The sequence below is a fragment of the Hermetia illucens genome, chromosome 4 (assembly GCF_905115235.1).
Source record: "Hermetia illucens chromosome 4, iHerIll2.2.curated.20191125, whole genome shotgun sequence".
NCBI lineage: Eukaryota > Metazoa > Arthropoda > Insecta > Diptera > Stratiomyidae > Hermetia > Hermetia illucens.
The window spans coordinates 105,263,692-105,289,332 of record NC_051852.1 but is presented as its reverse complement, the minus strand read 5'-3'; the positions used below and the strand labels follow the sequence as shown (position 1 = coordinate 105,289,332).

General features: G+C 40.1%; 1 protein-coding gene and 2 non-coding genes across 4 annotated transcripts in view; all 3 read right to left on the bottom strand.

Annotated features, from left to right (window-relative positions):
• Positions 1-25,641, bottom strand: part of LOC119654354 (ecdysone receptor) — an 834,675-nt gene that overhangs the window by 795,242 nt on the left and 13,792 nt on the right. The window lies entirely within an intron of this gene.
• Trnar-acg lies at positions 2,171-2,243 on the bottom strand. Its single transcript has one exon. It is a non-coding gene; the product is annotated as a tRNA-Arg (tRNA).
• Positions 2,449-2,521, bottom strand: Trnak-cuu. Its single transcript has one exon. It is a non-coding gene; the product is annotated as a tRNA-Lys (tRNA).

Here is a 25,641-nt window from a genome sequence, read left to right as displayed (position 1 = left end):
CAATTGTTATAAACCAAAGTAGGCTCTATACTTCTGCAAGGGTCATTTCCTTTTCTTTTAGCTGGCTCGGTTTTCTTCTTTTAATTTCATTTTGAGTTAATTGTATTTTGCTTCTGATATACATCAATATTTTCATTTTCTAATATTTTCGGTCATCACATTCTTGCCAGTTTCCGAACGATCCTACTTAATAAAGAAACCAAAATCTCCTTTTGGTGGTCTGATTGAGTGGTATATTATCAAGAAAACGCATTAGGACCCGCAGCAGCATCGACCAAATGTGGGACAGACTCTATGTGAGTTGTAAGACATTTAGAGAATCCGCAACGGTTTTTTGCAGTCAAATTTCAAACAGATATTCTATAATGAAACTCAAAGTAAGAAGGCAACAAAAGCACATTTTCTGGCCCTGCAGTCGGACAACCATGAATTAACAACAATACGCAAATGAATATAGTTAAAACCGCCCCGCAATTAGCAATTTCCTGGTACTTTAGTCTGTTACAGAAATCAGGCAGAATCTTGAAGGAACAGGTCTCGCAATAGCTTTCTTAGTGAGTAATTCAGCAGGTATAATGTTCTTTCAATTTTCTCATCTACCCAGGCGGCCCTCACATATTCGAAACCAAGCTACCCATCCCTTCTTTTTACACAATTTGGCATATACATATATTCAATATCTAAAAACAATTTCAGCGACCGACGTGGTGCTTGAACCAGCCATCTTGAAATGAAGAGTCGCGCAAATTACGTCACCAACACGTAAGGTGGCTGAAGACCTAAGCATAATACAATATATCCACTAAAATCCATGCATCAGATATCCGATACAGATGACGGATTCCACCACGTCGATTGACACAGCGCATTCAATACCTTCTATGAATTTAAATTATTTTCTTGCCTGCCAAAATGACGAAACCTATAAGTCGCGCTCTACGATCGGAACTAGCAGGGCTATCTCCAAAATTGAAAACATACTTTGATTTTTTTATACGCTTAATTATCTTTATTCACTTCTTGGTATCATCATTTTTTCCAATTAATCTTCCTATTTTCTGTCTGATTTCAGGACTCTGCTCCTCCTTCTACTACTAACTCCTAGCTGATATGAGATGTCTCAAATAATGTTTTGATAGAACGAATAAGGCTCATTATCAACTGAGACTAAAAGATATCATCAAACAACGCAATATGTCGGGACCTCCTCCTCTTTAATGGTCAAGCTATGTTCGATAATTTTTTGAATGTTCAGGTGGAATTCAATGCAAGTCCTGAGACACAGAGTAGAGTAGCATCTTGAATTTCAAAAATTTCAGGACATTTACTATTTGGTCGTACCCATCCTTCACATTCGTTCCAAAAATGGGAATCATTTCCAAAATTTTATGGTAAAGGGGAAATGCTACCCCTGCTAAAAATTGCCATCCTAATTTCCACCCTTTGCCTTACTCCGAAAACCATGGAGGATATTCTAATCACTTAATCACATCTTTAACCCTACGATCTAGCTCGTAGGGTGTTTTACCTTTCTACATGTTAACTGAATCGAATCTCCTTTGTTTTTTTCACTCTTATCCTCTTTCTTTAGGCATTCTCCAGAGTTCTAGGGGTGCTTGTCAGTTGTCTATTATTCAATCACTTTCAACTTATCTTTGCTTAGTGCATGCTGCCAAATTAAAATCATTGGCTTCTTTAGAAGATTGAGTATCAATCCATCATCGGTAAATAAATTATTCTTACAGTTAAAGAGATGACCTACCTATTTCTGTCCAGAAGACCACACTCGGTGCGATTTGCCTCGTTTTGATGAAAAATATAAGGATGTCATCTAGTGTTTTCAAACAGATTGACATCCGCCAGATAAAGCTTCTTCTGGAATCTTCGCGGATACTGTTCTGAATTTCACTTGCATTATTATTAAAGGACCTGGACATTCACGCTAACGGACGAGCAATACTTGAAACTAGACATTTTCATCAATCCGCATTTGAGGAGTTAATCGGAGATCAGCCGCTCCTATTTCAAAAAACCCAGTCAGTCGGTCGGTCATAGAGGATTAATTGGCATTTTCTGCAGCCTGAACTTCGCGAATGACTCCTATAGATTTCTAACCCCTTGCGACACAATTTAGGGATCACATAAGTCATTTGGCAATAAAAATATCTGACGATCCTGCCAGGAGTCGAACCTGGAATCTTCTGATCCGTAGTCAGACGCGTTATCCATTGCGCCACAGGACCACATATTTCCCAGATTAGAATGATTTATTTATTTATAATTAATTTTATAAAATAATAAAGAAATCTGAGCTGATTAAATTGAATATTTTGTTTAATATACCATTTATCTTGTTTATCTGACAGATTCAAAACAGATTATTTAAAAATTACTTCAAGTGTCCGCCAAAATACTCTTATATATTCAAATTCTAAAAATAATTATTTGCGCCCAACGTGGGGCTCGAACCCACGACCCTGAGATTAAGAGTCTCATGCTCTACCGACTGAGCTAGCCGGGCTTATCTCTAAAATTAAAGGCATGCTGTGATTGACACATCACAATTCTTACAAGATGAAAAACAAATTGCACGAGAATATTAAGAAAAGGCCAATTTGGTCTTGAGTAAGAAGCTGGAATTCGAAACCTCTGATGGCCCTGTAGAGAAACGACAAATATCTTTTTGCGAAAAAGGGAAAAATTTGAAATGTGATACCTAACTTCGATTTATAAGCAATCGGTCGATACCATTAATAATAATCGCTGATGAAAAACGGGATCTAATTAGTAAATATCGAAAATTTAAATATTTTTCGAAATTGGCCACTGTTTTGAGCTTGCAATTATGACCTTAAATTTTATAAGGTTAAGGTAGTTTTCAAAATTTCAGGCTTAGTCCCGCGGTATCCGTGCAGATACCTGGCTGAAACGCATTATTTTTTATTAAGGGAGAAGCCATATTAGGAGATCTCCAGAATCGACTTTTTTTAGTATAGATCCATAGCTTAACTATCCCAGAATACGCTGAAAAGATTTCAAAGCAAAATTCATATGCCTTTAAATTTTATGATCGTAGTACCAAGCAGTTACCGGGTTCAGACTCAAACTCGAGCTCCCAGGGAGTAGTTGCTTTATGTCTACGTTATCTTACGACACTGCGTAAATAGTATTTTGCAAAATTACTTGACGTCAATCCCTTGACGACCGCATTTGTATTTTGTTTGTAATTAATAGTGAGAAACGTTTTCCTATCCGAAAATTGACTATTTAAACAATTTTTTTTCAAACGCATTTTCCTTAGAATGACGTTTTTCACATTTGCGAAAATTCTAACTCAAAAAGTAATCAACCGATCATTACGAAATTCGGAGAGTGATTCTTTATAAAATTAGAAAAAATTCGAAATATTTGGGTGATATCATATATTTAAGCGTGCTTTCTCTATGCATAATTAGTAAAAAAAAGATGACAATTGAAAGATTTTTTTATCAATAGCAGCAACATTTTCAATTTTGATTAGTTTCATTTGCATTTTAGTTCATATTGTTAGAAAATAAGTTAGTGCCACGTAACTTTGTTACTTTTGGCTTAACCTATTCAAAAAATTTATCAAAAGCAGTTGCGAATATGACTTATATAATGTTCAAATTTGCTTGAATTCCAATTAATTGTTCCCACCAAAACAAATCCCAAACAAGTCGGAATGCCGGAAGCTGACCGTTTCGGATATAAAGGTTTTGTATTCAAATTGTGTGAAAAATTTTCTATGCACGTTTTTCAATTCAATTCAAAATTCAAAATATTCCTTTATATATCCAACTCCTTACTGCTAGGATTTTCAGCTTAATTTCTAAAATATGGTAATATCCTACCATTAAGGGACTAGTACCGGTTTCTAAAGCAAACTTGATTGTTTTGTTACTGGTTTATTTTATTACAGAACCTTTCCAAATTTTTTTATTATAATAATTTACTCATCAAAATTTAAAAAAAAAAATCGTTTGTATTTTTTATTATATATATTATAATTCTACAGATGGCGTCGAAAATTGCACCACGCCGCCACATGGCGCAGAGATAATCACGGAAAGTCTAAAACAGAAAATCCAAAAAAATTTTTTTTTACAGGAAGGGATCTTACAACATAATCCACCACCCTTTATAAACAAATCATGAGAACAAAATAGCATGTGAAAAAAAAAGTTGAAAAAAACAGGTTCTTTTCCTTTTTGTTTCCCCTGCCAAATTTATTCTCTTCAACTTTTCCGAGATGTACTGGTTGATTATAGTAAGTAGCATCATAACAAACAAAACGCTTAAAAGAATTAGAAAGAACTACCGTGTGGTTGTGGAGAAGACTCAGGGCCTTATTAAAAAAAATGCAACTTTGAGAAAAACGCCTTTAAAATTTTGTTCGTTTTTAAGGTTTTGTTTGTAAAACAAAACCTTATTAAAATCGGTTCAATGTCTGTCTGTCTGTCACAGGCACTTTTCTCAGAAACGGCTGTACCGATTGACACGAAATTTGGTGAGAAGGTGGGAACTGTGGGCCCTCAGACATGCAGTGAGTAATATCCTCCTACGATTTAGTGGGGGTCCCCATACATGTAAAAGGGGGGGTGTAAACATTTTTTTCACCAAATATAGTCATGTGGGGTATCAAATGAAAGGTCTCCATTAGTACTTTTCGAAGCCGGTCTTAGTTTTGAGATTTGTTAAAAAGCCGGGGAGTGGGAGGGGTGCAAAGTGATGATTTCTTTAACGGAGCCATTCTCAGAAACTACTCAACCGAAAAATCTGAAAAAAATCATGAAGCTGCCTCTATACGGTACCCAGGCCTCAAAATACTGTCCATATCGATATCTGTTCAAATTAAGTTAATAATAGTATATTACCGTATTTTTGGGAAAATTGAGTAAAACCAAGTTGGTAGTAGTATAAAACATAATATGAAGCATATTATCTCCATCTTAATGAAAATCATACTATTAGTACCAAAGTTACAGTAGCTCAAAGTTTCCTTACCGTGTAAATTTACAACCCGAAGTACTAAATCTGATATGCTAAATGCATATTCTTAACAGGCTACGTAGAAATGGGATAGTTCTACACCCAAATATACTCACACAAGAAACAAACAAAACCTTTCATATCTGAAGCCCCCAGCTACCGGTTTCCCTACTTGTTTTATTTTTGATATATTAAAAAGAAAAAAGTTTTAGCACTTGCGATTGATTAATCCGCAATCCCGCTCCTGAGCTTAGATATTATTCTTCTTCGTCTAGCTGTTGAAATTTTTTGCCCCAACGGGCTTCCTTTGACGCCGTTGTAGTCGCTTTTCAGCCATGGTAATTCGATCATCATATTGTAATTTGGCATTATGATAAACAATTTGTCCAATTATGCAGTTAGGGCTGGGTTACGTTTGTACAAAATGCCATCTTTAGCGCACGTCTTCCAGTGTAACATGCTTGTCAACGCCGAAAAAACAAGGGAAAACGAGATTATAACTGTGGCTTTCATCGACTTTAAGGGGTCATCGCGTGTGTCGGATCCGCGAAATCGAATTTTTTTTGTTGGCATCAATTGTATCTATAATAGATATAGGGTAGAATATATGGGTAAAGTGATTTTTTGATATTCGGAGGCGTTCGGAAATTATAGTGTTAAACACGTGGTAAGTTACATGCCAGATTTATGTTATTTATCGGTCCGAATGACTTCGCTCAAAGGACAAGAATTGAAGCCAAGACTCGAAACTGCATGTTGAAAATCGGTTGCCAGCATAGCGCAAAATCTATCAAACGAAATTCTTTGAAATTTTCACGACTTATTCAGAACATATTTCTACGGTCCGCAAACTAGGATAATTGCGATTCATTCAGTAGTTTTTTTCTTATTCATTGAAGAAGTCGTGAAAAAACACCAAAATTCACAAAAAAAAAGTTTAAGACGGCACCAAAAATTTCGCTTTTAATATTTTTTAATAATCCTAGTTTGCGGACTGTAGTTAAGTCTGAACATAAAAATAAAACTAGGTAGCTTTCTCTTACTACAATGTATTTTAATAGTTAGTAGCCTATATAACTTTGGCCACGACGAGTCTTCAGCATATCTGACTTGTCCAGGCCAAGAAGAAAACGTAGAACAGTCGCTTCATTAAATGGAGAACCAACATGAGAAACAATCGTTTTCTGGTGGATCACATGCTACAATCGGAGGACGGATGGTAGGATGTAGTGGTACTTGTAACAAACGTGCAAAGTGAACTCCGCATCGCGAGAAGAGATTCGGTAGCGATAGTCGCACAAGAATAACAGTTTCAATGCTAACTGGTCCTGCGAAGTAATATCTAACTAGAATTTCGTGGGGTGAGCGGTGGAAGTGGTGCACGGGTGCAGGGCAATCTTCTTGGCGCGAATCATGCACGTCAGCGGTTTCTACCATCTATAACAAGCGTAGAAGTTGTGGATGGTCGCAATGACCATTTGGATTGACTATGGCCAATTGCTATGGCCTTATCCCAAAAGAAGTTTTGAAAGCTGACCGAAAAGTGCTGTCAGGACCTGAGGCCAGTTCTCCTTTTTATGGTTTTGTGTAAACCGAAATTTTATTAAAATGGGTTCCCTGTCTGTCTGTCTATCACATTCACATTTCCCCAGAAAGGTTCAAACGAAATTTAGTGGACATATGTGAATTATGATATTCCACGCATACAGTGAGTGACTTAAATTTACGTGAAGTTTATAGGGGGCTTCTCATACATCCAAAAGGCGATATGTAAAAAACTCCTAATATACTCATGTGGGGTATCAAATGAAAGATCTCTACTAGTACGATCCCAAGCAGATAATTCCCACGTAAGTGAATTTTTAACTTATACAAGTGGAACTGCCTTGTACGCAAGGTTTCTCACATAAGAAAACACAAAACCTTTCATACATGAAGCATGCAAATTCTGGTTTCTTGACTTGTTTCTGTTTAGACTGTTTTTTTTTTCTTCATTTTTTTCAGGCGGGCGAACCTTTATTTTTGTTTTTATTGTGGCAGAATGAAATTCTTGATCTAAAAGGAAAAAAAGATCCCCCCCGGGATTTACCGGCCTGGCAGGCGTAGAAGCGAGAAAGCGCACGTTGACAGGATACCTTAGTCAACCTGAACTTAGATGATGGTGGACCTGCGCGGTAAACTTTCGACGCATCTTCTTGTTGACAAGCCCGGCATTCACACTTTTCCGTTATTACACTTAATAGAAATGTATGTTAACGCAGCGCTAAGAACCACATACAGACATCAGTTACAAGTAAATCCGTACGTATTTGTCTCGAGAGTTCGACTTGAATGAAAATTTTGGCGACGGCTAAAAAAGCCTACGTGCTATATGCAAATTGAATGATTTGACGTAGTATTTTATCAAGTATATTCCGGTACTGACGGCAAGCATTGTGGTCCATAACGAATAAAGTAAAGCCGTTAGTCATGAGAATCATGTCTTTGTACATAAATTGCAAATTAATCTTCTCCCGTTTAAACGCATGAAAAAATAATAGTACCACGTTGTTTTGAATTAATTCTCAATTATTTCACAACCCTCCAAAAGTACATTCCTCACGCGTATAGAATATTGAACGATATGTAAATGTTGCATGGCACGTCAACGATGTTTCATCGGAGTTTCCCTAAAGCACATGAATAGATACGGATACACCAATTTCGAAACAATATAAATATGGAAAGTTTTCTAAAACTGTTGATATGAAGAGCCGTTCATTACGAGCCCCCACTACAAGATTCAATGATGTAACCAAATATAATAAAAGTTAGCACAACTGCTCTCTAAACTTTGCACTAATTGTCTAGTTAATTCTAACTTTAAACAAAATCTACTTGCATGTGTAATATTCCCAGATACCCATACAAGTATGTCCCCAATTGTAGCATAAACCCCTTTCAGCTACATCACTTATGAGAATTGACAACAAAGTAAATATTGGCAACATGTGAAGGTGGTTCTGTTGTTTATTCAACCATTTAGCGCTGCCACTAGTGCTTCCCATATGTGAGTATTTATATATTCTGTCTAACAGCCGCAAAATATCTAACCAGTTGCTGCATATACTCGTATTCCTCAGTTTGTTGATATTTTTCAAATTCATTGAACTCAAAGTTTGTAGGTTTGTAGATTAGACCGCTGCGTTTGAAAATTGTTTTAAAATTTGAATATGTATATGTTGAAAGACAGCCGCAATTTTGTATAATAAAACGGCACGCTTTCCGCTTTACATCAACTATGTATGTGGATCGTTTTTTACTCGGACGCTACTTTGTCTATGCATGAAACTTTCTATCAACTGATTAATCAATCAGAACGTTTTGAGAGAAAATCTTAAATTGTTTATGGGTTAGATGATTCAGACGGGAGAGATTCCAGCATAAAAATAGATTTTCCTCTACACAATTTTTGTGCCGTTATAGGAAGACATGCAGAGGGTGGATTTCCGCCAAGTTCATTTTTCCATGTCAAACTCCTTCCATACTGTAGTTAAAATAAATGTAAAATCTAGCGCAAGTGGCTTATATACATATATGTTGGGAGCTTCTAGATTTATGTGTATGTGTATCCAATCTCAGTCGGCATAATTGTTTGGTTTTCGCTCAACCAGTAAGGACTAAACCTAACTAAACTAACTATTGGGACGTTCGATAAGCAACCATCGCGGTGGACCTGGTGGTTCTGAGATTATTGAATGATATACCCGATTCGACTGTAGTCAACAACAAGTCCGGAAACCGGAAGCTAGACGCTTCAGGTATGAAAGGTTTTGTGTATTTCTTTTATAAAGAGATTTGGGTGTGCATTTGTCCCATTAGCATGTAGCACGTAAAATATGCATATATTATGTGAAAATAGCCACTTTCAAGTGATGTTGACATACATATTCTTGAATTTGCAGAGGAGCACAGATTTGACCTAGTATAACCTTGTTAGTAATAGTGCGATTTTCACCAAATTTGGCAGGATCATGATCTATACTGTGGCCTAAATTGCTGCAAAATTTTGTGATTCTAGGGTGAACTTAAGGGGGGTTTTCCTGTCAATTACTAAAAATTATAGTAATATACTATTATTAACTTTATTTGAACAGGTATCGATATGGAGGGTATTTCGGAGCCTAGGCACCATATAGTGGAAGCCCCCTGATTTTTTCCAGATTTTTCGGTTTGGTAGTTCTTGAGAATAATAATAATCGTTGGCGCAACAATCCATGTTGGATCAGGGCCTTGAAGTGTGTTAGAGCACTTCATTCAAGACCGTAACGGTACACTAGGAGGCAATGTGGTCAGCATTGCGCTCGCCCGAGATTATTACCCTGATTTGACTCAGGTACTCATTCCCAGCTGAGTCAACTGGTATCCGACGTCAAATCACGGTACAAATTCCACTGCCACCAGTGAGATTTGAACCGCGACCTTCCGTACGACAGCCTTGCGCTCTAACCACTCAGCTATCCGGACACTCCTCCTTCCTGAGAATGGGTTCGTTAAAAAAATGACCACTTTCAACCCCCCGCACTCCCCACCTTTTCAGCAAAAGTCAAAACTAATACCGGCTTCGAAAAGTACTAACCGAGACCTTTAATTTGATACCCCACATGACTATATTTGATGAAAAAAAAATTTTCACCCCCCCTTAAATTCGTCGTAAAAGGATGTAACTCACTATATGCGTGAGCGTTCACAGTTCTCACCTTTCTATTAAATTTTGTGTCAATCGCTATAACCGTCTCCGAGAAAAATGCGTGTGACGGACAGACAGACAGACACACGGACAGACAGACAGACAGTAAAGCGATTTTAATAAGGTTTTGTTTTACAAACAAAACCTTTAAAACGAGGGCACGACAAAGGGGACCGGAAATCTCAAATATCCAATGACATTGTGATAAAAAATGATGGGCTCGATTTGAAACTGAAGCGAAGATTTAAAGAAAACCGGATCGGACACACTTATAGTGTTGAAAATCTGGATAACGTGTCTCGATTGAGCGGCCGAAAACTCCGACGAATTGCGTCCTTCTTTGGTACTTTTTGTTTCATGTAACAACTTTTTTAGTTTCTCAAATTCTCAAAATATCACACATCCTCGCCAAAATAAACGTACCTCATTAAAATATAGAAATTTGTCGAAATTAGAGTGAAAAGCTAGTTAACGCCTTCAAATGTTCACAGCATCTAAGCATTTAATTTCGAAAGTTCAATACGGACACTTTCAGGACCTCCGAATGTAAAGTGAACTCCATTATTTCGAACCGTTGTTTATTCAACAATGGCACGGGAACATATGCTTTGGTTCCCTATTTTCAGATGAGGTGAACCTTATGAAAAAAATGACTAGTTAATTATGACTACTTCAGTGATTTAGCAGCGAATTTGTATTTTAGACCTCAAAAACAACTGCTGATAGCATTAAAAAAGATAGTATCTTAGATTTAGATATCTTCATCATTTACTCTTTGTCAATTTCGATAATCCTATATATACTGGAATGACAAGGTACCAAGGTAAAATCTCACTAGACCTTAGATGTCATCGAGAGTCTATCTAGAAGCCGATGCAATTTTTTCGCATTATCTTCAACGAGATGGGCCTTAGATTCTAAAAACTGCCAAAACTGCACATGCATGCATTTTCCATCAAAAATAAAAACCAACGAAAAATGAGTATCCTCCCGAGACAAACTGCAAACCTCATTGATGCATCCATGCCGCATATAATATTGCGATACCCACTTTACCAGGCATTTTATTTTAGGGATCGCACATTTAGATGTCGGGAAAACCTTAATAATTTTCATTTTTATTAAACCAGACCAGTGGAAGAAAAACTTTCTCCCATTTTTTTGGTCTGCGGATTAATATTTTTTGACTAATCACCCAGCTTTTTTTGGAATGATCGCCTCATGCAACACGGTCTCAGATTGAATTTAAACAAAACTGAATTTTTGACGACCGATCCCCATGAAACAGGCACAATCACTGTCAGCGGCAGTGATCTGCCCAAAACTGACCGATTTAAATATCTCGGGTCAACGCTATCAGCCAATGGAGAACTGCGTTATGAAATTGCTTCACGCATTAACGCAACCTGCATTAAGTGGCGTTCCACAACTGGTGTTCTTTGTGATCGACGTATCAACGCACGTCTCAAATCTAAAATTTCCCGCAATATCGTCCGTCCAGTCACTCTCTATTGTTCTGAGTGTTGTCCGACCATAAAAGACAATGAACGGCGTCTTGCGGTAATGGAGACGAAGATGCTTCGTTGGACTAGTGGCGTTTACGTTTAGATCACATCCGAAATGAGGATATCTGCGATCGTTATGGGGTTGCACCGATCGTGCGAGAGAGGCGTCTTCGATGGTATGGTCACGCAATTCGTGCCAACGAGAATTCACTTGCCAAGATTGCTCTGAACATCGAAGTCGATGGTAAACGACCAAAAGGCAGAGCTAAACAACGGTGGGTTGATACGCTAGATGGGGATTTGAAAGCCTCGAGATTGCACCCCGATCAGGCATTCGATAGAGCCAAATGGCGAAGCCGATTACGCCGAGCCGACCCCGCTTGTGAACGGGATAAAGGCTGAAGAAAAAGAAAGAAGACCGAGCTTTTTTCAAAAAGAAGACTGACGGTTTCACTCCCATATATCATAGATATATTCGCAAACACAAGATAGCCTTGAATTACCTCCTTGCCAAACCCCTCGCCGTCATCTATTCCTAGTAATCTCCGGTAAGACTGCAGCCATCAGAAACATCTCTAAAATTTAAAAAAATTGAAAGAAAACTAAACCGCGGTCATTACGATCCCGAATGATTGGGTTTGATGAAGAGTATTAGTTTAAACATATTCAATCGGGAATCATACAATTGAGTGACAACAAGGTGCCATTGCGATCTTGCCAGGAGACGAACCAATGACGGCCGATGGTTGAGGAAGTAGAGTGTCAGCTGGTGAATTTCGGTGCTCTGGGTTTGAATCCTAGTCGGTATGGGTGTCTATGTTCATCTTGTGTTTGTCTCGTTGCTGTGAGCTTATCCGTTGCACAGCGTTAAATGCGATGATTTCTGAAACCGAAGCACAATCTGACTGTATGGATGCCCTATACTCCACCAATGAGGGAACAGGAAACATTAGGGTGCCGCTGAGGGGCCAGTTGGCCCCACTTTCTTAACCACGTCTTCGGCTTAATTGCTCCAAAACAGACTATGATCCTTAGATAACACCAAGGCTGAGTGGAAGCGACTAAATGTGTGCGATGTCACATCACACCTCTTAATCGTAAGTGCGGCAATATATCGCCAACATTACACATTACAGCAGTCGATATTACCAAATATTACTTATCACTAGGGTGATATCTGCCCTGCATTTATCGCATTCGTAGCGTAAAATGTACGACATCGCCAAGTAGGTATAAATAAAGAATGAACCGTCCATGGTAAAGAAAAAAGCAAAAGATCGCATTAGAGTAAGATATTTTCAGAAGCAATGATGATTTTTGCGAACGTTTGTTAATTATTATTGAAAGGTATAAGGTTTTCTATTACTTTGCTTAGCATTGCAATTTTTATGAAGCAAATGAATAGTAAGCATGATTAAAGTTATCATACAAAATCACGAATGCATTTTTTCACAACAAAGCCAGCTGCAATCATACAATAACACTAACAGATTCGTAAACGATAGTCGTTTTCGGCTCCGCACTCGAAAACCGGCTGCCTTGTACTCAGAAAAAACGGTGATGTTTCCACATGTGATATCACATTGGCATGGACCTTACAAAACATTACTTATTATAAGAGTAACATAATCATCATTTCTCTACTGGATGGTGACGCGATGTCGATAAGTGATGTGATTTATTACCTTTATATAAAGTCAAGAAACAGGAAGCTGGACGCTTCAGGTATAAAAGATTTGTTCTGGCACGTTAGCGAGAAATACACGAACAGCAATCACCAGGAAATCATCTTCAAATTGAGGAGGGAGCCACAAGCCACCTAAAGCCGAGATGGGCATTAGGCTGGTCTGAAAAAGCATTGGACGAGGGAAACGTCTTGGAAGTGTTATTAGGCCAACCTACTAAGACAGGCGGTCCTACGGAGAGAGGCACTCATTTCCCAGTAGAAGACCCACCTACTGGTGGAATAGTGAATTGACCAGCCTTCGATCAGCCTGCCACCGAATCATAGGGACGGCTCAGGGAGTGGTAGATAGAAGTGATCAGAGACAAAAGGTGCATGCTTACAAGGTAGCCCGCAAAAGCCTCAAGCCTGCTATTCAACGAAGCAAGAGAGAATGTTTTAAGGAATTCTGCTCGGATGTAAATCCGTGGGGAACGCCTATAGAATTGTGATGGGAATTCATTTAATTCGGCGGAACCTTATACGAAAATGCCTGGCCACGATTGGTGTTCCCACCTATCTCGCAGCTATTGTCAATAGCTACCTGCGAGAACAGACGCTCTGGTATGACACCGATGATGGGCCCAAGGAGTACGTTGTCTCCGCGAGTATCTCACAGGGCTCCGTACTGGGCTCACTACTGTGGTACATCATGTATGATGATGTACTTAACCTTCCGGTTCCAGAGGAGTCCACAGCGGTGGGTTATGCCGATTATATAGCATTGGTTATAGTCGCAAAACATCTAGAATATGCTGAGTTATAGTTCTGCGAAGTAATCAGTGCTGTTAAGGCTTGACTAGAGAGCGCTACACTGGCACTTACGGAGGAAAAAACGGAAAGGATCCTCATCGCAAAGTGCCGGAAGCGAAATTAGGCCCAAATTAAAATCGGCAATTACATCATCACTTTCAAGCCGAACATCAAATACTTAGGAGTGATGATAGATACGAAGTAAAGTTTTAAAGAACACGTGCGAGTATAGCCCTAGAAAGGATAATGTCGAACATGGGAAGGCCAGGGTTACTTGTAGGTTACTTATTACTAGGGTGATGAGCTCGATCTTGCGTAATGCCACCTCTATTTGGAAAAAGACATCTCACTTATTATGTGTGAGTGTGGTCAATTGGACGACAGCCCCAAGGGCGCGTTTTGCCTTTAGAATCGTCTCAGATGGGGCTGCATTCATCATCACTGCAATGATGACTATTGACATCTTCGCAGACGAGATGACGAGTATATACAATCTGAAGTCAGTCTCTCCTTTGTCGCAGGCGAAGAACGCTGAAAGAGAGAGATCTATAAATAGATGGTAGGATCGTTGAAACCACTCCGGAAAAGGCCGGTGGACACGCAGGCTAATTCCTACCATCAAGCAGTGGCTAGCGGGACAATATGGGGAGATTAATTATAATAACACCCAGTTTCTAACGGGACATGGGGGATATCGCCAGCACATCTACATGTTCCAATTGGACAATTCGCACAATTGTTCTACCTGCGACAAAGTCACTGAGAACTCAGGCCACATATTCTTCCACTGTCCAAGATTCAAGGGCGAGAGGAGAAACCTAGAGGAAACTTTAGATGAAGCACTGATACCGGAAGTTGTTGTGAGGAGAATGCTAACACCGCAGGAGGCTTTGGATGCGATCAACACAACCATCGCATCAATCCTGGGCAAACTGCGAAAGCGGAAGAGGTGAGGAAGGGGCATAGAAGATAGGAGAAATAGCTAAAATGAGCTAACTCCAATAGCATGTACGAACGATTCAGGCAGTATTGCTCCTTCTTCAAAGATGTTCAGAAGGGTAAAAGTGTTCGTCTGCTTCAAGATAAGGAACGGACTGACGTTAGGCAATAGACAGGCACAAAAGATGATAAGCCTTCTTCCTGATCCTCGGCGTTCCCGAAGCGGGTGTTGATAAATTGAGGCGACAAACGCACTGCTTGCACAATGGATATTTAACTTATAGCACTTTTTCTAAATTATAGATGATGTGTAGTATCTAGTGAATGACTCTGCAAAGCAGTAACTACTCTAATGAATGATTGTTAATAGGAAAATTGCCTGCCAATTTGTTGTATACCAACGGAATTGCTAGAATTAGTTTTTGCATAGTCGATTCGAAAATCCCCCAGCATACCTTAATTAATAATCTGTGTGACGGAATATCAAGTTGCCCAACAGGAAAATAAAGAGATTCTTTGGTGGTTTGGTTGTTCGTTCATAAGATTTATTCCATATATTATAGGTACAGGAATAGGGGCGGCAACAGGCTATGATGTTAACATTGACCTAGGAAAATCCAACACAAGGGGATCTAAACGCTTAGAACATCTTGTATGAACGAGCGGCGCACATCGTCAAATTGCCCAGAGAACGTGTTTTCATAAATGCTTATCTGAGAAGTTATTGATATCACGGATCACGAAACTAAGAACAGTGGGTGTCAAATGCTGGTCTCATGTGAGAGATCACAGAGATGGATATGGAACCACCTCCAGCCATTTCATTTGAAGACCGTCTGAGGATTATAAACTGGGACTGAGCACCAAATTTCGAATTCCGGTAGGCCCCAATTTAGGAACGCGCCGATGTGATAACTGATAGCAAGAGAGAATCTCTGAAGGAAAATTGTCCTCTAAGTACTAATACTACTAATAAATAATCAATCTTAGATACCTCACATTAAGAGTTCCATATTATTACCAAATGTCGAGAAGTTAACCTACAACAGATACAAAAAATAAATGAAATTTTAATATCTCAGTCGAATGTTTACTATTCTCGGTAATTATGACGTCAACATATTATTTGCATAGCTTAAGGTGCAGTAAATTCACGTGAAATTGATAAGTTTGAACTGCTATAACTTTCACACTAATGGTCGGATTTCGATGAAATTGGCATGCGTATGCGTGATACTGTCCTCTAGGCTGGTGCAAGTAGGTACTCTTAGGGTGAACTTAAGGAGGGTTTCTCAGTCAATTTCTAAAAGCTGCTAATATACTATTAGTAAGTTTATTTGAGCAGATATTGGAATGGAAGATATTTTCAGCACTAGATTTCATTAAAGCGAGTTGAGTCGTTTGCGAAAATGAGTCCTGTTTCACTTTAAATGTGTATATTTTGACTCCTAACCCGCGCACTAACTAATATCAGGTTCGGAAAGTACTAATCGAGACTTTTCATTTGATGACTACAAAAATGTACATTCCCACTGTGCATGTATGGGGAGCGCCCCTTTAAACTCCACGTAGATTTATGTCACTCACTGTATGCGTGGAATTTCAGAGTTCCCATCTGCCAACCAAGTTCCGTTCGGATCGCTTTTGCCGTTTTCGAGAAAAGTGCCTGTGACAGACAGTGAGTCGATTTTTAATAAGGATTTGTTTTACGCAAAACCTTAAAAAAGAAACAAAAAATCTGTTAGGGATACCTGGAGAATTACATGAAGAAGTCTTATGAAAAAATTTCAAAACGATTGGTACCTTAGATTATGAGTTAAATAGTTTCAATCAAGCGGTTTAAAGTTTTGAACACTAAAAGACCCGGCCTAGAGAAACAGACGTTCAAATACTCAGAACTTCGTCAATTTCACCTTTGACATAATATTCTCGAGATGCTATGTATTCATTAAACAAAAAAAAAAACAAAAAACATAAAGAAAAAACTTTAAATATCGATGTGTCATTCTTTAACTTTATTATTGATATAAATTGCTCAGTGTTTAATAGGGGCAGTACATCAACCTTCCATTTCCCCAGCTCGGCAACTTGCGATAATGCTGGGGAGATTCTGATATCATTCTAACCGATTTCAGGGCAGAGAGCTAAAGGGCATCTGATCAAAAATTTCCTACCCTTTCAAAGAGCCCAGGAGGTTCGACTGAACTAAGTTTAGACATATTATCAGGGCTAGCATTTCCGATGATTTCAATGATAATATTGAGACTACAGACGAACTGGAGTAAACGATCAGGCTCTTGAGAAGGCATTCGAAATCGCCTTTAAAATTACGTGCCCTGCAACATACATAAAAAAAATTTGAACCGTGGTGAAACGTTCCAATCTCAAAAAGCTGATCAGGGAGGTCTTCAACATCGACTACAGGCACAAATATCCGTACAACGGATGCGGTCCTGGCTGGATTATTACCAGGACATCGAAACCATCAGGAAGTTTGAAAGTCACCGTAAAGTTCTGGCTAAGGAACACAGGGACCCATCTTTTCTTAAAAACAGGCTCCCAAACAGAATCCTCTCGTGAAACCTTAACTCCGCCAGCAAGTCAGAATTCCACTTGGAGGTTATACAGCACCAATAGTGTCAGATTATTGAATCGGCGTCAATTATCAAGGATAAAATTGGCAGAGTTGAGAACGATCATGGATAGGTAATTAGTACGGTTGACAAGCATTACAATATACTTTATCTGCTTTCCTTTATATAGAGGGAACATCGAACAACGTACTAACAAAGCCATCAAAGAGGCTCTAAGTAGAATATGATTGAATATCTTACATCTGGAAGGTAGCCACTTGACCAGAGCTGTGGTGGGAGGAACGCCATCTCTCGGTAGATCGTCCTAGATGAAATTCTATCGATTCTGGACAGAAGTGGGGCGGAGGTGGTGGTGTATACCGATGCTTTCCTGATATTAGTGTCAGGAATTTTTCTCTCCGAAAACAAACATTTTTATTTTAACCTATAAAAATACAATGCTAAATTAACCTAACTTATGTACTACCTTAACAGCCTAGCTTAATCTAAGGTATAATCTATGGCTTAAACTAACTTATCGCTAAGGAATAAATAGAAAAAATACATATTATGATATCTGGAGGAAAAGTCGAAAAAAAACCTCCATTAGTTAAATTTTTTTATAAAAGCGGGCGGGCGGGGAAGGAACTAGGATGTGGGTTGGGATGGGGGACATGCGGGAGGGGTTTGGGAAAGGAAGCTAGGAGTGACGCTAAGGATGGGTAGGTTTTGTAAACTGGGATGAGGAGTAGTTACCGTTGTAGAAGATTACTCTACCGCCGGGGTCGAAAAGAAGGTTACGGGCCTGGAGAGATACGAGGATTTGCGGGAACAGATGAGTTCGTAGAAGATTCTCTTCGACGATCTCGATCTGCATGGCCTGGGAGATGAGTGGATTTGGGTGGGATATGGATTTTTCCAGGAATTTGAGGGCATGACGGGCTAGAACGGCGTCGATGCGGGGCGTTTGAGAGGAGTCGTAGAGGATCTGGTTGGAGATGTATTTGGAGCGATCTTAGTTCTTGTATATGTAGGTGCAGTGGCGGAGGATTCTGCGTTCTTTGAGGCGGATTCATTCCATTTGGTGAGGGGAAGTGTCGGACCAGAAGATGAAGCCGAAAACGAGGAGGGGACGGATAAGCTGTTTGTGGTGTATTTTAGGATTGGGTAGAGGGATTTGAAGACACCTGTTGCACGGTTCAGTGCCTTCGTGATATGTGGGACGTGGAATAGGCGGGAGTTAATTGCCACCCCAAGGTAGGTGACTTCCTTGACGGTTGGGATGGTGTCGTTGTGGATCTTCAGGGATAGGGTTGAAATGTCGTTCCTCATTTTCGGCGTCATCTTAGCGGTACCATGGAATACGATGGTTTCGCATTTTTAAGCGTTAAGGGACAGTTTCCAGCGGGTGAAGTACCGGTAGAGCTCGTCCAAATAGGAATTCAGGCGGGCTTCACCGGCAGGGATGTTTCTGGTGGAGGTGTAGAGGATGATATCATCCGCGTATTGAAGGATTCGGATTGGATTTGAGTGTGGAGTTGGTTTAGGAAGGTCTGCGGTAAACAGGGAAAAGAGGGTAGCGGAGAGAACTGACCCCTGAGGGATGCCAGCCGGGCTAGAATATGGGGAGGAGAGGTGTTCGCGGAGTTGGACTTGGGATTTCTGCCCATCAAGAAAGCTAAGAATTAGCTTGCAAAGGTGCGGATGGAACTGGAGGACTTCAGAAAGCTTGTATGCGAGCCCGTATTGCCATACGGAGTCGAAAGCCTTCTTTATGTCGAGGAGACAGGCTATGGTCGGAGCATTCCGGTTGAAGCCGAGGAGGACGTCCGATTTGAGTAGTGCGTGCTCGACTGAATGTTTGGGGCGGTTGGCGAATTGGAATTGTGGGATTGAATGATTGGAGTCACAGTGCTCGTCGATAATGACTTTGATGATCCGCTCGAAAATCTTGGCGGAGGAAGAGAGGATTGAGATAGGCCTGTAGCGGAATTTTTCTCTCCGTTGCGAGTGAGATTATATAGGGCACGTCGCAGGAGATGTGCCTGTAGGCTCAAAGATGCGAACCCGGCACATTTTCAACGAAAAAGTGGAGGTGCTATTCACCACCAAAAGAAGGCTACCCGGATTCCTGACTGAACATAAATTTATTTTTTCCTCAACTGTAAAGTATCTGATTGTGACGCTAGATCACTGAACATACATAGACCTGAGGATTAAAAAAGCTTAAACAGCATTTTATGCCTGTGGGAGGACTTTTGTAAGAAAATGGGGTCTATTACCGAGGATGATTCTTTGGACGTACGCAGTCGCTGTTCGATACATCCTAATGTATGGTTCCCGCCGCTGAGCAAGAAAAATAGTGACACCAAATTTAATAAGAAAGAATCGCCCCAGCTCTAGCTAGGGCCTGGTTGCCGACACTAGGTAAACAATTCTTTGGGGAACTAAAAAATATCTCTGGTTGTAGGCTGGATTTCTGCTATCCTTCGTAACGTCCTACGAGCTGACACTGAGTATCTAAGCCTGGAGGGTGGCTGCTGCTTCCTTTCTCTTTCCCATACCGTCTAAAAAATTTATTGCGTCAAAACGGCGTAGCACAGCGTTATTTGAGCGATACTCTGGATTTTTAACTACCTACCTGCTGAAGCACAAACTTGAAAAAGTACCAGGCGAATGTGCCCAATACCCATTAAAGGAAACTTTAAATCAAAGACTGGAAATTACCCATTTTCGAACGCGTAAATGAGAAAACATCTCGACATATGCCTAGATAAGGCCCTTTGCCTTTAACACATATCACTTTGGATTTGGTGTAAAGCACAAACCTAGAATAAGATTTCATATGGTAAGCTTCAAAATCAATGAGTCTTAGAAACTTCTGCTTATTTTCATCTTAATTTTCGACGTATCTTTAGGTAAATATCTCATCCAAACTGCAGTTTGTAGCATAAACACACTCTCAGGCATCAATCAAATCAATAGCGCCACGAATGCTATTCAATTTCAGCCAGGTGGCCTGTGTTCCAGTTCTGCTCTGGGAATTGTTTTATTATTTCGACTCCCTCCGTAAACAAAGGTCGGGGCTCCGTACTCTATCAACATAACAAAGTAGCGTTGTTTGTCGTTCAATGTTTGTTTCATTACTACCAGGTTTTATTATACATTTCCAGGTCTCGCTCCAATATCAGTTTATCTTCGAAAATTACATAAACACAAACAAACAGACTGAAATGATGGCATTTTAAAAGTGTGATAAGATTGGAAACCGAATCAACTGTCTGAGTACGAGTAATTTTAGAATGATAATACAATCCACTGCCCGATGAAAGGAAATTATCTCGTTAAGTGTTTATAAATAAATGCCAGTATTAGATATCAATGGCTTGAAGCATTGAAGGAAGTAAATTAGGTGCTATTCGTAGGCATATTGTAGACAGTAGGCTCACCTTAAGCTTGTAGGAAGAGATTGTGAATATTCCGAGATATAGTGTGCAATTTGCCGGAGATCGGTGCTTACCTGTAAAGAAAAAGCAAAAGGATATTTAGTATCGTTGTCCTGAAGCTTTTTATTGGTATATGCATATATAGTATTTGTTATAGTCAGCTTTCGTTAAATACTACTAGATAAATTTCAATCCCTGCGAAATGGCTCCTGTAATGATAATGATGAAGTTGCGGAGCCACAGTTTACTTATCGCCTATCTCCTTTTTACTATACATAAAAATATAAAGCAGCGTTAAATGCAATAGGAAATCTCCAGAAAAATTGAAGATAACATAGCTACACTAGTTGCCAACCCTATGCTTGCTCAGTTTACTAAGCTCATGGAAAATGACCACCATCTAGAGGCGATAACTTTCACCAAATGTGGGGCCGTGGAGTTGTCGGATATCAAAAACGTTTTTAATTCGGTCAAATAGGGATGCATTGAAAGATCATTGGCTAAAACGGGTGTTCTTAGCGGAGTTGACAGAGAGCTACCTATCTGAGAACACACTTTGATATAATACGGATGGCAGTGGGGAGAGTATTCTCATAATGCTCCTGGTTCTGTGCAACGTGATGTACAGCAGAGAACTCTTTCTTCCAGAACCAAAGAAAGAAATTGAAAAAGTACAGAAGAATACTGGACCCACTCGACCCAAGATAAACATATTTACCGGCATATTTGTTAGAACAAACAAAAAATCTAAACCAATGGGTTCGGAAACCCAAGCACTGAGGAAGGCGACAAGTAGTCACCGAAATATGCATATTTGCAAAAATAAAAAATGTTTTTAGTAAAAGAAACGCTTTGGATTTTTTATTTGTAGTTAAACAACTTTATTAAAACGCTCTAGAGGCAACTTTTGTTAACATATTTGTTAGGCTGAGATCCCTCAATACTGTCAGAGCCACTTATATTTCTGGTACAAGAACCACGGTTTTAGTGTAACAAAATCTGTGGATTGGATCTGTAAAGCAGGCTAGGATTTTCGTCGATGAGAGATCCTCAGAGCAGAGCCTTTGTTGTAAGGTCAAAATTGCAAGAGATAGTGTGGTGAGACAATTCTGTTCCCAGGGCCTAGGACCCTGCAACAAAAAATTAAGAAATCCAGTGGTGCATGCAGAATCAAGTGGTCTAAAACTCTTGATAGGTTGTGATACGAACGCTGAACATACACTTCCAAGTTGTTAGAGTTGATTAAAGGTTTGCGAATGTTAGACGAAGTTTCATGGTCAGACCACCGCTATTCAGAATTTGGACTGTCTATTGTTAGCTGGAATCCTAACAAAAGGTATTGCACAAAGTTCCATGATCCATCGGAACATCTGAGTCACACACTTTCAGAGTACTTTGAAGAATCTTAATCTATTATCCTAGGCTAACGCCCTAACACCCTTAATGGGTGAAAGTTACCAGCGTGGAAACTCCTATCAGATTCTTTGATTTCAAAGATAGAGGATGCGACATTATAAGGCATGAACGAGATTGGAGTGTTCGTGGACATTGAAGGGTCCTTTGACTTCAAAACCTTTTGATGCTGACATAGAACATGGTGTCGATGAAACTTTAATTGCGTGAGTTTATGCTTTGTTAACGTACAGGTTGCTATGTGTGATTGCTACCTGACAACAAAACTACAAAAAGCTGCCCCGAAATAGATGTGGTATTGCCACTTCTGTAGAGTATATTCATCGATTCACCACTATCTGAACTGCAAAATCTGCCACAACATGCTCAAACTTATGCGGATGTCGTGGCTGTGCTAGCTGTTGGTCGAGAGCTCGGAGCGCTATGCAGAAATTTGATTGATTTGATTGACCGTGAGTGTCTGAGGCATATACTTTAAGGAAATGAAAACATGATGATATTATTAACAAAAAATAAGAAACTGAATGCTCATTGCCATAAAAAGATGAGAGGTACAGCCTTGCATCCCCCCGAAGAAGTGAAACAAGGCACGTAAAGGGCACAGAGAAGTGGGAGAGCTGAACCAACCTTAGACAATGCCTACTAATGATCGGATCCCCAAGCATATGTCTGATAGAAGATATGAAGTTATCCTGAAACATGTCACCGGGAGACTTGGTGGTTACAGCGTTAGGATATTCCTGCGGAAGGTCGCGATTCAAATCTCGCTTGTAGCTGGGGGATTTGTATCGTGACAGGATATGGATTGCAATACTGACCACATTGTCTTCTACAGTGTACCTCTGGAGTGTACAGTTACGGTATTGAATGAAGTGTTCTCCCACATTACAAAGTCCAGATCCAATTAGATTGTCGCACCAACGGTTATTAGTTGCAATCACGGCGTTGAGCAGCCCTTTAATTACTTCAAAAATCGACTGAACTCTATTTTTACATTAAATACGGTGAAATCACTTATAACTATGTGGAAGGAAATTACATCTTGAATCTTTTAACAGAAGAAGGTTCAATTTGCCCCATGTTGGGACCGGAACCAGCAGTTTGGGTGTCAGTAGCGTTGGCTAATGCTGCTATCAAAATCTGGGAGCAAACTTCAAAATGGTAAGTGACAGAGCATTGATGCCGCTAAACACACCAAAAATTTTCATGTCGAAAAGCAGGAAGACTTGCAGAAATATTGTTGGCTATCACAGTAGCCATAATTCACTAGCTAGACATGTTCAGAATAGAAATTTTCGAAGATGATACGTATCCATTCAAAAGGAACATTTTCTATGTGAGTGCCTATAGATGCATCAGGCATCAGATTTTTGGTTATGATGTACTCCAGCTTCAGCGAGTAGCATCATATCCCCAAACGAAAATCCTGTGATACATAAATAAATCGGGGATATTCCGTAAGTCGGGGGAATTGAATACAATGGAACACAAGGTCTGAGTGCTCAGAGGCTTTGCTCCTATCCCACCCGATGCACACAAGCTGACACACTTCTCAACTTTATGCAAGACGTCTTCGATAAGGAAATACGATAGGCATGGTAACATAATCTCAGCAGTACAGTTAGTTTCAGTTTTGTCAACTCATTTTGAAGATCCAACGGTGGCTGATCAAGGACTTTTCTTTAGGGTTGAAATAATAATAAAAGTTAATCAGACAGAGATCTATAAATGAGACTGACGTATGGAGGTTTGCAAGAGAACAAGCGAAAACTATCATTGTAGCCTTAATCATCCAACCATTTCTCGAGTATAGGAGCAACGAGGTGTGTTACCAGGAATGTGGCTGAACATTCGTAACGGAAAATAGTGTAATGGCCAGAGATCATTAAGGTAGTCAGAAAATCCCTCCCAGTCGATTTTCGATATTTGTGATAGTAGATCAGTCTTCAGTTTTCAGGTCTGCAGATCTCAGGCGGTTTAGTTTCCCGGGAACGATGGTTTGGGGAGATTACAAAGTAGTATATAGGCTTTAAGAGACGGGGTAGATAGGCAGGTATCAGTGGCCGCTCCGAGGAGCCAATTAGCGCTTTGGTGCGTCGTTTTGATGCCACAAACTCCTAAGACCGTGACTGTTGTTATGGGAGCAGGGAGGCAGAATCCAGCCGGCTCGGATCTTCAGAGCCAGCCCGTAGCATTCACGAAGGAAAGCAGCTCTCCGACCCTGCAGCTGAAAATTTCTCTGAGTTCCCCAAGGAATGGTTTACCCAGTGTCCGCAGCCTGAATCTAGCCAGAGCTGGGCAATCGCAGAGAAAGTGCATGAGGGTTTCCTTTCCTTCTCCGCAGCTTCGGCAATGCGAGTTGTAAGGTATGCCAAGCCTAGCGGCATGGTCCCCTATGGGCCAGTGCCCCGTGTAGACCGCCGTAATCTTGAATGCATTTGCACGCGTCTGGCACAGGAGCTCTCGTGATCGGGCTATGTTATAAGCGGGCCTTGACTTGGCACAGCTTGTAAGCCTTCGCCATCTCAGTCCCGCGGCTGCTAGGAGTAGACTCGGCCCCCGACAGAGAGAGACATTATGTGCTAAAAGATTGTCAATGACTATAATTTTAAACTAGGCTTTATTACCAAACATTATTGACCTGCAAACCAAATACAGCTTGTCAGGGAATTTCGTTTCCAATTTCATGATAAGTGCAGATTTTGAGATACAACCGACAGCTACTACCGCTTCAATATTACCGCTGACGGTTCAGCGATGAAACAACAAGTTATACATTCACAACTACTTAAAATCCCTTTATTGATTGCCGCTACAAACGGCATGATTATGAGCTGATTGAGGATCGCTCCAGAACTCTAAAAGCTCATCTTTCATTCATTCCGAGAACATAACCTTCACATCCATAATTATAATACACCTCTGCGTCAAGACACAGGTCCATTTTTAAGGCTTTTTTTACAAAACTGCAGGCAGACAGTCTGCCTTTTTTTTTATACGTTGGAAGGTGGAAAGGTTCGAAACCTACCGCTGGCTCCTGCCATATGGTTATGTGAGACTTTTACTCACTAAAACCACCTCCTTCTCCATCGCTTACCCCGCGGGACTGCCATTTCGGTATTACATCGCGGGGCAGGATCAGTTATCAACTGCGGCTTCTGTCGTTATTTGTCACTTTCCTCCGAAGCTCCTCCCTCCTCAGCAGATTGTGGATCGCCTTCATTAATTTTTCAACCGCCCTCCAAGATGTTTCAAAGGCCAGCTTGTGCTCCACGATATTCTTGGGTGTCAACCGTGCCTCGGCGTCAATTTCCGCCTCCGCTCTGTGTGCAGCGAACCGCGGGCAGTTAAAAACAACATGCTCCGCATCTTCCGGAATCATCACGCATGTTGAGAAATACGGGGAGTCGTCACGCCCGAAGCGATAAAGGTATGCACGGTACCCTCCGTGTCCGCTTAGGAATTGAGTTAGGTGGTAACACACCTCATCGTGCCTTCGCTTGATCCATTTAGAGACATCTGGAATAATCCTGTGTGTCCAGCGTCCTTT